Source organism: Dendroctonus ponderosae, unplaced genomic scaffold, assembly GCF_020466585.1.
Source record: "Dendroctonus ponderosae isolate FM_Combo_2020 unplaced genomic scaffold, Dpon_F_20191213v2 Dpon_F_20191213_2, whole genome shotgun sequence".
Classification (NCBI taxonomy): Eukaryota; Metazoa; Arthropoda; class Insecta; order Coleoptera; family Curculionidae; genus Dendroctonus; species Dendroctonus ponderosae.
In genome coordinates, this window is record NW_026018165.1 from 12519325 (window position 1) to 12530580 (window position 11256).

General features: G+C 32.4%; 1 protein-coding gene across 1 annotated transcript in view; it reads right to left on the minus strand.

Annotated features, from left to right (window-relative positions):
• LOC109544564 (roundabout homolog 2) overlaps positions 1-11256 on the minus strand; it is a 226804-nt gene that overhangs the window by 59333 nt on the left and 156215 nt on the right. The gene's annotated exons all lie outside the window — the stretch shown is intronic.

Here is an 11256-nt window from a genome sequence, read left to right on the forward strand (position 1 = left end):
AAGTGAATTGAAGAAAAATGTATCCTCAAACAACAAATATGAACAAGTTCCGGTGAGACGTGGATGGAAAATTTCGATAATGGAGAATTTATGTTCCAGAAAGTAAAAGTAAAGGTTCAGGTTTCATTGGCTGTTGACACTTTACGCTCTACCAGATTGGGGCACAATAAAACTCCAGGGCAAAATAAAATAATATTTACAGTTCAACTGTGTTGTTCAGCTGGGGTTTTATGCTAGCTAATTTGCTTTGTAATTCAAGCAGGCAAGTTGTAAACTTGACACCAGGTACAAACGTGTGTTGTTGTTTCCAAACGGCAACCTTTTTCCTCATTACTTTCAGTTTCAGCTTTAAGCATAATCGAAAACGTAAAAGCTGTTTTTCTTCTTTCATTCGACTGCACAACGAGCTGCTGCCACTTGGAAGGTAACAAACGCCCCGGCGAAAATTAAAATGACTTTTCGCTCTGCAAAGAGACTTTTTAAAAGATTTAACGGCACTCTGACGAACAAAAGATTCTATTATCGACACACGAGAACTACTTTCCGTAATGGCTTCAAAAATTTCCCGTAAATCAGTCACTTACCAAATTACATTTCACTGCTTTAATGGTTATGGAAGGAAATTTATTTGTCGAGTACGTTTCGGATTTAAAGAGTCACATTAATTTTATTTTATTTCAGTGTTATCTGAATATTGGTTTTGCAGCGATGCATAATTAAATTATTACTAACTGCTGTTTCCCGTAAAGTAGTCAATATAAACCGTGTGGGTACGATACATCGGAGCTAATTTTAATTTTTCCTAAAAGAGTTTCTAACAAGTTTTTTTTTGTTGAGCTATGAGATAATGAATGAAGAATGAAATGAGACAATTACTGTTATTATTAAAAATAAAAAATACAAAGTAAAGAGTACCTTCAAACAAAAACGAAAATTTGCGGAGATTTAAATAAAAACTTTAATCAAATATATTAATAATTGCAATCTGTTGCCAAAATCGCTATTATATTTACGATAAAACAAAGCTGTACTCTGATACGTTGTAATTTCTTGAGACTTTCTGCACCAAGCACTCCAATAGATCGCAAATTCTCTGGAGACTAGAAACACTTTTTCTTCTCTTCAATTCAGCCCTGCCTTGTGTGATACATGTGAATAGAATAATCAGATAAAAACCGAATTTTAGGAAGAGAGAAAGAGAAACTTTTCAAATTGGTAACGGAACCAGTGAAAATTTGAAATTTGTTATGTTCAATCAGACGTATAATTAGTAATATTTTCAATTTCATTCGACATGGTACTAGTTTCCTGTTTGTTACCTGTTGGTACTAATTTTATGCAGTTCAGAAACAAACTAGTTATGTTAACAATTTAAAAAATAATTCAAGGGAACAAAATCAGCAATATAACAAATTAAGAGAGATAAAGAAAAGATATGATCTATAAGATTGCTATCTCAAAGTAAAAATGCCAGGTTTTCAGTGGCAAAAAATAAAAAACTCTTCTTGTGTTGGAACTTATTTGGCCTTAAAGTAGAGGGAAGTTATCAAAATCCCTGAAAAACTTGAAAACAAAGTTGCATTATTGATGTTTACTGGGAAATGGCGATGGAAAAATCTTGTTTTTGTTTCTAGAGACTGTTCACAAAACAACCTCAATATTTTCCTAAATAAATAATGAACGGAAACAAACTTTCTGGACAGTTCTGGATTGTTCAATAAATTTAAAATGAGGTTTGATCCGCAATTTCAAAGTTTGTGTAGAATGGTTTCAATTCATATTTTTGGTGATAAATATTTTACCACATATGTCTATAATCCAGCATAACTGGAACTGCATAGTATTGTAAAATAAGCATAAGTTTACTAAAGGAATTAGAAAGGAAGGAGAGAAAACAAGAAAATCAAAAATTTAAGTTATTTTGACGCGCTGTCTTCGTAAGTGTATGTCGAGGAAGAAAATGCTGGATGTTTCCCAAAAACTGATGCATAAAAGCTCTGAAAATCCTATACCTTAAATATATATACTTAGTACTTTTCAAATAAATGGTGGAATTTTTATTTTATTTTATTAAAAAGTGCTTGCACTATAATTTTCTCCAGTGAATGGGATATGGATATTTCAATATTTAGAGATAATCGTTTTAAAGTGTGTTCTCAAAGAGTGCCAGTACGTGGTACCAATTCCGAGAAGAAACTGCTGAATTTATTATTTCATATAAAATATTTATTCTAATTTCAGCATCCCAAAGACCAACATCCGTATGCCCTAACCTAATTAAAAATTGGAGTAAACCGCAGTTTTACAACCGTTGAACTCATAAATTAACTCGGCAGTAGCTATCGCACTTGAGAAAAATCGCCTGAAAAACGGTTTAATTAAAAATCATAAATGCACGGCATGATTCAAATTAATAATGTAATGAACCCTTGCACAGGTTAATTAATCCTATACCCCGGATATTTTGCACCTTTTCTCGCCGGTCTTTGTCGGAGGCGAAATGGAGCGGATTTAATTAATATTTGTGGAATGTACCCCTATTGTGACGCTTCCGAATTAGAAAACTTGCTGATAAATAAACTGCCATAAATAATTGTGTTATTGCGGTATAATACAACGCATAATGAAATTCCTTTTGATTGTTAGATATGCCATTGCTGTTTATTTGTGGTTTGTGTTCCAATTAAAATGTTGAAGTTCACTTTATTAACCGGAACATTTCATGTCAATAATATTTATAAATAACTCGAAGTTTATATTACATACTTGTGCAAATAATGGTGCAGATAAAAAAATCTAAAACTCGAAATGTTGAGGATATTTGTGCGAGTGAAATTTCGCTTCAAAGTTCAATTTAATTACTCAATAAATATTTTAATTGGAACATATTTATTTTAAAAACACAAAATGTCAGCGCTCGTGCGGGTTTGGCGAGTTCCTAAATGGCGGTCTTCAAATTTAAAATATATAAAAAAATTAACAATTCATTAAATTTAGACTCATGTGGAAGGTAGTATGGATGCTAGTACTATCAAGACAAAATTTCTTGATGTCGAACTTTTGAAGAAAATCTAAAGATCTACATTTTTACCCTTCTACATGCACTTGTGTGTGTGCATCACTCGTTGTGAAGCATTTGTCAATTTATTTTCAACAACAAATGGCTTATGTTTAGAATAGATACATAAAAATTATTCCTAAAATTGGCTGGTATTTCGTAGGTGCGCTAAAGCATAAATCCTTTCGCATGGACCCACCTAAAATCATAGCGGACTCAAATCTGTGTCTTTTTCAATTTTTTGGTTTCGCTTGATGAGAACTCTGTCTATTAATTTAAATACTGCACTTTATCTATGTTTATACCGTGCCAAGTTTGTAACATCCTGGAATTTTCAGCCCATCCACATTAAATGTGCAACCAATTATTTACTATTTCCATAATAAATAAAAATTTTATTGATTTTATCGAGCATCAAGTGTAGTAATTGTTGAGTGCTTTAAGCTTAGAATAACGCAGATGTTCCGGCTAATTTCTCGCCAAAAACAGATAATTAGATTAGAATAATTAATTCACATATTTAAATATAGCGGATACAACGCGTTATAATTCTAAACATACATTAAACATCAATGAATATCCGTGAATGTCTAAATTATCCGCTTCCTTTCAATGAGAAAATGAAACTTCGTGCTTTATACCGAGAACAAAGACTAACCAATTTAAAGAACAATCGCCTGAGATATAATTAAAGTTTCCAGTTAAACTTATCAGACATCTCTGTTCCTGTTACCCTTAATCTAAAACTTAAAATCAAATTATGCAGCGCACCCGAACATCTTGCATGCACCAATCAAGGGTTGAGGCCATTGATGACGTCGTTCGGGCCAAATTTCGTCCTTACATGTAAAGCGATGTAAGGGGAGTTGTAGTTAAGTGAAATTTCATATGCAGGAAAGGGTTAATAGGGAAATTTGTCGGGCTAAATTGTTTTCGGAAGTATTTTCAAATGTTTCGAGGATGGTCTGGGCAGGTAGTTTAGTGGTTGAGGGCTTTAGGATAGATTTACAATATTTAGGGTTTAGAAATATATCAGCCTCAAATTGAAGCAAATAATAGCAGTTCGGCGCGGACGTCGTTATCCGTAACGGATGGAACAGTTTATTCTTCAACAAAGTGATGATTACTAGTTCGACATGGGAGCATTCACGTTTATTTTTCTCATAACCACTTTCAGCCAACTTCAGAAATGTTAATTAAAGAGCAGAACAGGAGATATTTGAACATTGTTCGAATAATTGCTCTTGAAGCAAACACAAAACACATTTGTTTAAGTTAAAGAGTTAAAAAGTTAAGTTAAGTTTAAGAAATTGAGCAAAAATTAAATTTTTAAGTGATATCATCGTGTTTTTTTTTGTGTAGTCAATATTTTTAGGACAACAAAATTTATTCGGTTATTAATTTTAGTTTTAGCGTTGTGCATTAATCACTGCAGATGAATGAAATTCAGACAGTCCAGAATAGAAAGCCTAATAGAATTGTTTAAGAGTTAGAAGACGGCGTAAATCACACCGGAAAATTTCTTAGAAAATAATGATGTACACCTGCTCACTAAATAATCGAGCCATAAATTTTAAATAAACTTTAAATTTAAAATTTCTGGACCATAAGTCAAGGTGCCAAGTAATTTGCACCTCGTTTTTATTTCGCAGTTTGAATTTGAAGGTGTAAGTATGAAGTTTGCTATTCGGCGTGTGGTCAGTGTGGCCATGTTTTGTGAGGCAATCCGAAGAATACCACTTACAAATTTATAAACAGATTTTATTCAGAACAATCGAGGACATATTTGCAATATGCCTTGACCAGAAACAGTTCGAAGCACATTATTACTTCTTCAAAAAACTGATAGCCAATGAAATGTTTAAAACTTGAAATTACATGTAAAACATTATTCTCTGCTAAAACACGCAACTAATGTAACTAAATATGTATTTTTTGGAAACTGTTCGGGAACGTCATAACTCCTCTAAGAATATGGCAATTTTTAATCACCCTGTGTATTAACGACTGGACTTTAATATTGATTAATATGCATTATATGGTATGTGTTTTTGGTCAAAAATTCGATATAAGTTGTTAGATGTAAATGTATAGCCAAGTTCGCCGCATACATAATACAGATGAAACAGCAATAAATTTGGCCAAAAAGCTTTATGCTTTTATGGCAGCAATAAGGATTATATACGGACAGAACTCGAATAAAATATATTTTTATGACGTTCCCACTTTACATACACATACATCAATCCGTTAAAATATCAAAGTCATTGCGCATTCATCACAATCCTCAGCATTTCCTTTTTATCCGAGATTTGAATTTCGCAAATAAAACAAAATCCGGCACAACAATACTTTGAGAATGGACGCATACACTTTAAGGGCTAGACAGAGAACATATCTGTTCACTTAAATAAATGGCTTATATTCCCTCCATTTCCTTAATCAGTTCTTTTTCAAAGAGCTTTCCGCGCTTTAAAGCTTTCGTTTGTTTTTACTCGCACTTTCAGACCTAGTGTACAACGTGTGTTGAAATGAGTGGTAGGCTCGGTTTTTGTACTAGTCGAATATGCTTCCAAAATTATATACAAATTCAGAGAAGTCCAAAAATGAAATGTTTGCAGCATATTCTTCAACTAAACTAAAAAGCCAACGATGTAAAACAACCGACTGTTAATAGTTCTCAAGCACGGTAACGTTCGACCAATTTCCAAGCCGAATCTGCTAAGTACTTTGTTGGATGTCCTTCGCAGTTAAATATTAGAACTAATAGCTAATCTAGTGTTTACATTCATCAATCAATCTTTTTACACACTTTGATCAATGAGAGGAATACCAATGATTTGTCTCAGATTAGGACAATATGTTTTTGCTATTTTCAAAAATCAACACACAAGTTACAGCTACAAAGCGCCACATAAAAAACGATATTTTTCCGATCATTTGCATCCACATCTGCAATTTCATAACAATATTGTTTGGTTCTAGAGAAAATAAGTGCCGCCATACAAGCTGATTTACAAAGAGTGGCTGAAGATGATCTGTTAATGTACCAATTATACATTGAAGCATATTCAAATAGTGTTCACTTGTAAATGCCGCGAAACGATATTCGTTGGACCTATGGATATTATTAATACTGTATTGGCATTACATATATTCCTTGAAAGCAAAATACCTGTTTACATTCCTCTTTTAATTTAGTAAGTATAGACTCCTTTATTTTATATAAATCAACTCATTTCAGTTTAATTAAAGCTTGACATTTGCTTATTTAGTGAAATTTAGATGGAGGCACAAGAAGAATTTGAACAGAATATTAATAATTGCTCATTGTTTGGAACTGATTTAATTAATAAACGCAGACGTTGTCTTTGAAACATTAATTATAGTACTAAGATTCGTGATTCGTTTTGAGATGCTAATTTGATACAGCATCTTATTACGAGCTTAATAAACAATAATAGGGAACATAATATAATAACTAAACAAGACGATAATGGAAGAAAATTTCGTTTTTTAAATGAAGGGTTCTGAAGAGAAGACAAGGTCAGGTCTAAAGGACGTTCTAGATCAAGAACAAAGTGGGATAGTAATATTTATATCTATGCCAGGTTTGATTCACCTTCTAGGCGAAAAGGGATAATCGTGTTAACTTAACTTAATGGCCTTATTAGCAAAACAAGATTATTAAGCTTGCGGAACATTTAAAACATTGTCATCTCCACACAACATCTTAAGAACCTTTACAGAAACTGGAAATGTTAAGATTTTTTTTTCTGGAACACTGTTATTTTAGCGCTTACGTTAAATACCGATCATCCCTAGTACCCATCATCCTTGATCATTATAATATACTTTTTACAATATCACGTTGTAAATCAAAAGTGTTGAAAGGTAGTGCCTTTCTCGAGAAGAGCCACATAGAAAAAATAAGCTAACATACAAATAGATCGGGATAGAATACAAAAATAAGCGAAATTTCGATGTACATACTCACACTCTCAGAAACCCCTAATCTCACAGTTATTCCTACATGACTACACTACATGTTGCAGAAAAGATTAACATAAGGAATTATTTTCTACGAATTTCTGCTGCATATTCAGTTCACGTAACTCCTTGAAGTCTTCTTTTCTTCTAAAGGACATTTCATATTTATGATAAAGTTACGACGTACTTGGTCGAGCATATTTGCTTGAGATCTCTGTTACAATGCTTCCGTTCTTGTTCCCATTTGATTAGTTCTTTAGTCAAAAAATATTACAATTTGAAATAGCGTATTTCTATAGACTAAAATGCCCTTTAAATGTGTAATAATAATGTGATCAATAAGATAAAGCTTTTCGAGTTATGTGCAATACAAAACATTCTGTAGGGTAAACGTTCTACATGCAAATCGATGGGAGCGAAAGTCCTAATGTATTAATTTACATACCATGTTTTTCTCGATACTCTGATTAACACAAGTTGTTAGGTTTCATATATTACATTCACACAGCGGTTATAATTGGCAATAAATAGTGTTGGCTCCAGCTATCCCCAGCTATCCAAGATGCTTGTTGATAACCTTTTCCTTAACTTTCTCCCTAGCAAAGGATCAACGGCGTAGTCTTTATTACGGCTATTTTGGGGGTTCAGTCGTCTTTTGCATTCATACTGGATGCTTCAGAAGATCCTGTGTGCCCCAGCTCCATTATCTATGGATTTGCAATGGAGACGCCATGGGGTTCAACGCATAATGCCCTCGATCCAGATTAAGTGCCCGGATTATTGTCATAAAGGTAGAACAGCCAGAGAAATATTGCCGTGTTCCAGACAAAAGTCAATAGTAAGGGTCGGCGTTATTAATATGTTATAGGATTGATTGCCAGTTATGTTCGGATTGCGTGAATTATTCAATCTGGATTTGGAATTGCTTTCAGAGGAATATTTTCGTTAAATCACTTATCATGTATATGCTGAATAACTCGATATACTATTTACGAGCGTTATGGCCAGGAATATGCACGAGCCACATATTCCAAATTTTTAATCTTGCGCGAATATAAATACTCAGGTCAAATGGGTAAGAGGAAAAATTCAGTTACCGACTGTGAATAATAGAGAAGATTTCACATTCTTCAAGGTAGTAAGTAAGGTGGAGAAACAATTTGCTAGGTAGTGCTACACATGTGTTTCTGCACTAATAGGCACCACTTGTAAACGTTGATGTATATTTCATTATGAGTAATTTCACGCTTAATTCAAAATAAAGAGATGAAATGCAACAATTTGCGTAAATATTACATGTATTGAGAAAATACTGTTTTTCTAAAAAGCATAATAAAGCTCCTTTAGCAGGAGAACCGGCTGAACGAAAAATATAAAACTATAAACACAAACTATTGGGCCTTGGCCTTAAAGAACTTTCTAAGACTCCATCAGAACAAAGGCATATCCAATGTTATATCATCAGAATAGGAAAACAGAGCTAAATTGCCAATATTATAACTGAATAAATACATTCTTAAGAATTGTTAAATTATCCACAATCTAAGTCTAACACTACATTGAACATTTGTTTTGCTGTTGCATAGACTTCAAATTGCAAGTTTCTATTTGGATATAATACAAGAATTTTAAAGTTCTTAATCGAATTAAAAGTAACAGTTCTGATCTGAAACTTATAAAGTTATCAAATCATTACTCACCATTATGCGCTTTAAAAAAATTGATTTATATTCCAATTATTGAATAACATCAGAAAACTCAGACATATATGCAGAAGGTATGACTTTTTCCAACTTTTTAGGTAACCTACATACATTCACAGCTGTTACCGTATCCATCTTGAAAGATTCAGAAATATATGTCTTACCGCATTGCAAACAATCATGTTTATACATTAGAGGCTCTTCGCAATATGTACGGATTACAAAAGGAATTACCCAGTTCAGGAAAACAATGCGGAAAACTTATATAAATAACGAACAATACGTATACTTAAAATAGATTTCAAATAAAATTACCAGATGAATACTCAGATGTTTTGAGCCATATTGCTTAACGGCTTTTTCGAAATGCTGCTCTGAAATAAATGCGCAAATGGATTAGTCTTTGTAAAGGAATGTGGACAATTTAATCCCACAAATAGATTCTGCTTACAGCGATTAAATAACAAAGCATCTGACAACTGGAAAATGAATATAGAGTAAAATATATATAATACACTATATGTTTTGATTGTTTTTGTTCAAAGGTTGGCAGATAATGTTCATGAGATATTTATTTTATCAATTTATTACATATTTACATTTACATTGAGCAAAATATATTCACATTTATTAGAAAACATTCTATTTGTGGTACTAGAAACTTGTTTGTAGATATTGCATTTTTAGAATCCATAAAAATTAACCACGTTTTAGTAAAGTTATCACTTCCAAAAAATTAACGCTTTTAGCTGAACGGAATGCAAGTTTTACGAAAATGTGTTTAAATACCACAGCGTTTCAACGACGATGTTTCTCCATCTGACTTCCTTACAATTTCCTATCCAGCATTACATTCTATAGAGCTATTGAAAAATGCGATATATTTTAATCACTTTTTTTATGAAAACATTATTTTATAGAAATACAGGTGAAACATAAAATATGACATACTGAACTTAAACCAGTATTCCGTAGAAAGGTATTTCAGGATCAAATCATTAACATCAAATAATTGAATTACTTTATTATTCAACTGAAGGGTTATTATAAAAATAATCAACACATGTTTCGAAAAAAGCGCACATGTGCGCTTAAATATGTTAGTTTTTCAATTTATCAACCAAATAAATAAAATAATACGAAATATTCATGCTATTTGTGTTCAAGTTACTGGCCTATTAGTGTATATTAAGGACATTTTACACGCGGCGGGATTATCTAGTTTGTAGTGTTCTTATTTAGAAAAAATATCGTAATTATGTATATTTAAAAAAATAATAAATATGAACTAAGTTAACGTTGCTAAATTTGTATCGACGTGCAGATGCAGGTATTAACCCTTTGCCACAAGTTACTGATTTACTGTTGATGTCTCCTTCATTAAAAATTACTTGACAAAATATAAGTACTTTTAACGAAAATCAATATTTTGCAATGTATATCTGCAATTCCACAAATCATATATAAACTATAAGCATTTGCAGGATAATAAGCCTATCAGTGCTATCCAAGTTGAACTTTCTCCATTTTTCTTTGTCTTCCCATTACTACGTTTTATCCTTCATACTCTAAAACGTCCGTAACATTTTCGAGATAACACTCACCAACATTCAACCTGTGTGCGAAAACATATAATTTGAAAGCGCCATTGAACTCCACACCTCTTATTATTATGATTCTACATTTTTTAGGGAGCGTATTTATATCGGTTCCACGATTTCTTCAGGCTGCGTACACTTCCGGCCGATATCATCTAAATGGCGATCTTTTTCAGGAAAATCGGGTTTCCTTTTTTTATGGTGTAGACATGTTAGATGTCGTGGAAGTTATGCATGATTACACATATGCTTCAGGGTTCGGGTTTTATGATTAGAAATTTTTTCCATTTGAATATTTATTTTGCTACACGATTTTCTCGCTAAAATGTTATTTGAAACAGCATTATTCATATACTAGTTGATGTATATTTAAATTAAAGAGACTTTAATACTTTCTCAGAAGCATCTGCATAACACTCTTGACTGAATAATTCGACTTATTTATTTACATATTAATTTTTACATTTTAATATTAAGGTGATCGGCCTGGTGCGTTTTTCTAGACAGGGTGGTTTTGAACTATAGGATTAACGTTCTGGGAATTTTCTAGTGTAACCATAGAAGGCGTTTAGGTATGAGAACACATGCTCGAAAACGCCACCTTAAAGCAATAAGACGTTATTGCTGACTGTTTAAGAGCGTTATCTGCAAAAATATGTTCCTCGGGTTTTAATGCATTTTATTTCAGTTGGGCAAAGTGACAACGGAAACCGATTAATACGGTATGCGAGCAACTAGAATTAAAAATTCAAAATTGCTTTTTCCAACACAGAGAAATACACAAATACACCTGGACCAAACCCTTCCAAAATCTTTTTCCAAAGACAAATTTATAACAATTTAAAAAAATTTAAACATGAATTCACAGATTACGTTAGATCAAAATTAACACCACACAATAGTAAAA